Genomic DNA, 3,090 nt, shown 5'->3' with positions numbered 1-3,090 from the left:
ACCGGGCCTTTACGGTCTAGAAAGAGAAAGTCCCGGTGCAAATTCTGTGACCTGTCGAATTTTGTGACTCTAGAGGGCGCTGTTTTATTGGAGTCTATGAATGTACTGAGCTGTGCTGACGCACTGACGAGGCAATTCTGTTATGTGTGTAATTCTTCTAATAAACTTTGTAAATCTTTGAAACATGGAACATTGACCGGGTGTGGGTGTCTTACTTCACAGGCCTGTCTGTGTATCTTCGCTCTCTATACCATCTAGTAAAGCCAAAGCCTACCCCTCACCCCGCTAAAGCCTACCCCTCACCACGCTAAAGCCTACCCCTCACCACGCTAAAGCCTACCCCTCACCACGCTAAAGCCTACCCCTCACCCCTCACCACGCTGTGAACAGGACTTCAGCAGGACAGGTTACATATTTTGATAGGCTGTCAAATTGTGTCACTGTAACTCTGCAGAAATTGACTGATATTGTACATTGCCATTTACATCAGCAAAAAACACTTTACTTACATTATTGACTAACTCCTTGCCATTGTCTGATAATATCCTTTTTGGCACCTCAAACTGATATACAGTACAAACTTAAGGAGGCAGTTTGTGACCTCCACAGCATTTTTTCTGCAGTTACAGTGACATAATTTCAATTTCAATTCAATTTATTGTGCTTATAGAGCGCCAAAACATAACACATGTATCATGGCGCTTTACAGAATGTAGGCAATCAGAGAAAGAAGGAAAGAAAGGAAGAAAAGGAAAGCAAGAGAGAGGCCCATGGGTAACAGGGGCGAGGAAAAACTCCCTAGAATTGGAGATATATATAGGAAGAAACCTCGAGCAGATCGATCCACGACTCAAGGGCCTGACCCATCTGCCTAGGGTCAGTACATGACAGTAAGGTCTGTATACATGACAAATGCATATGATAGTCGGGTGTAGAGAATAAGACATGGTGTTAAGCACTTGAGCTGAAAGTTACAAGAGGTGGGATGATTACGTATCCGTTATGGTAATTCGTTATTCCTGATTTAGTGACAGAAAGTTCAATAGTCCAGCGTTGGGATTGTCCAGGGGAAGGGAGTTTTCGAGGGGCATGTGGTGGGTTGGTGGATGGGCCAGTAATCCGGGCAGAGTTGTCATAGGCTGGTGGTGGGTCGCTAGGCTGTACGGGCCAGGAGTCCAGATAGGGGGCAGTAATAGGGCAGTCGAGGATGGGACTTCAGGTGAGATGGGTGAGAGGAGGGCCAACACACGGATGGTTGATGACTGGTGATGATATACCTCACAAGTGAGGTACAGTAAGGGGGAAGAAAGAGAGATGTAGAGTGGGTTAGTATTACTGAAAATCAAAATGGTTAATGTCAATAAGTAATCAGTAGTACTATATATTGTTACAGTATACCATGGTGGGAATAGGCAAGAGAGGGAGAGTTGAGAGAGAGAGAGAGAGAGAAGGGGGGAGAGGAGAGGGGGGGGTTGTACGGCGTGACACATGAAAAGTCCATGACAGCACTATGCTATAGCAGCATAACTAAGGCATGGTGAGGGGTAGTCGACACCAGCGCAGGTATGGTCAGTGACCACCATCGCACGTGCGACTGGGGTGCCAGTCACACGAGGACTCAGCAGGGTGGTCCATTCCAAAAAACCCTGAGGTGGGTGAATTTCCACGCACCATACCTAACTATGGGAGGCAGTAAAGAGGTATGTTTTAAGTCTAGACTTAAAAATAGGGAGGGTGTCTGCTAGTCGAATTGAGGTAGGAAGATTATTCCAGAGGAGGGGTGCGCGATAGCTGAAAGCTCTGCCTCCTACTGTAGTTTTTGAGATTCTTGGAATTACAAGAAGGCCAGTATTCTGTGATCGTAGCGGTCTGGGTGGGTTATATGGGACTAGGAGATCTTTAATATATTCTGGTGCCTGGCCATTAATGGCTTTGTATGTTAGAAGTAATATTTTGAAGTCAATGCGACTTCTAACAGGCAGCCAGTGTAGAGATGCCAGGATAGGGGAAATATGTTCATATTTTTTAGTTCTAGTGAGTGTGCAAGCAGCTGCATTTTGTATAAGCTGTAAGCTCTTTAGACAGGTGTTATTGCAGCCAGCGTATAGAGCATTGCAATAATCAATCCTTGAGGTGACAAAAGCATGGATTAATTTCTCAGCGTCTGGTAGGGATAAAGACTTCCTTATCTTTGAAATGTTCCTTAAATGATAGAATGAAACTTTGGTTGCCTATCAACAAAAGGTGTTATTGTTATTTTTTAGGATTTGGGGTCAGTGGTGGGTAAAGGTGGGGTCTTTTTTTTTTTTGGGGGGGGGGGGGGGGGTTGTTTGGTTCTTGTTTCTTTATTTATAAGTTTTATGTTATGGGACAAATATTATTTTTGAGCTTTGATGCTAATGTTAATCTTCATTTAAGTGTTAGCCAACCCTACTTAAAGGGGCCATACTATTAAAAACTCACTTTTTCTGTGCTTTTGTAGGCCTACTTCCATTTAGGGCATGATATTTGTACTGCTGGTGTAACTGAAAATAAACTTATATAAAGTGAATTCTTTCAAAATTACACTATTGACATGTTATTCTTATCTCTCTCTCCACCATGACAAAACGTCAAATGTTTTGTAATCAATGTAAGCAGCTTGCCACTTGGTTCTTAGGACTGCAGGTGGATGGCGCGCATGTGATTTTTACAAATTAAAATAGACGTGAGTTCTGGGAGGTGCCTGATCATAGACTGCATATAAAATGGGGCTGGAACATTATAGTATCATATTATGTCTGTTACAGAGAATAGATGTGTTTACTGGAAACATCACTGTTTACAGGTTTTTACCAGCACCATTGAACCCCATGGATTCATCCGTACTGTGCTCATTACTTTCACCAATAATGATGCTGATCAGTCTTTATTATCTTAATAATAAGCCTTTATTATCTTCTAGGACAAATTGTTTTTTTACCGTCAGGAGACAGAATACAGTTGATACAGACATGCAGCACACATCATTTTTTTAAAGTCTACATTTCCATATTGTTGCGTTTTGTGTCCACTCTGGTGTCTACGGGGCTCCCGTAACACAGTAGAGAT

This window comes from Alosa pseudoharengus, unplaced genomic scaffold (genome assembly GCF_046254945.1).
Source record: "Alosa pseudoharengus isolate Yale_2024_CS ecotype anadromous, Long Island Sound unplaced genomic scaffold, YU_APseudo_1.1 YU_APseudo_1.1_scf_23, whole genome shotgun sequence".
NCBI classification, from domain to species: domain Eukaryota; kingdom Metazoa; phylum Chordata; class Actinopteri; order Clupeiformes; family Clupeidae; genus Alosa; species Alosa pseudoharengus.
The sequence above is the reverse complement of the archived record's forward strand: the minus strand, read 5'-3'. Positions refer to the sequence as shown.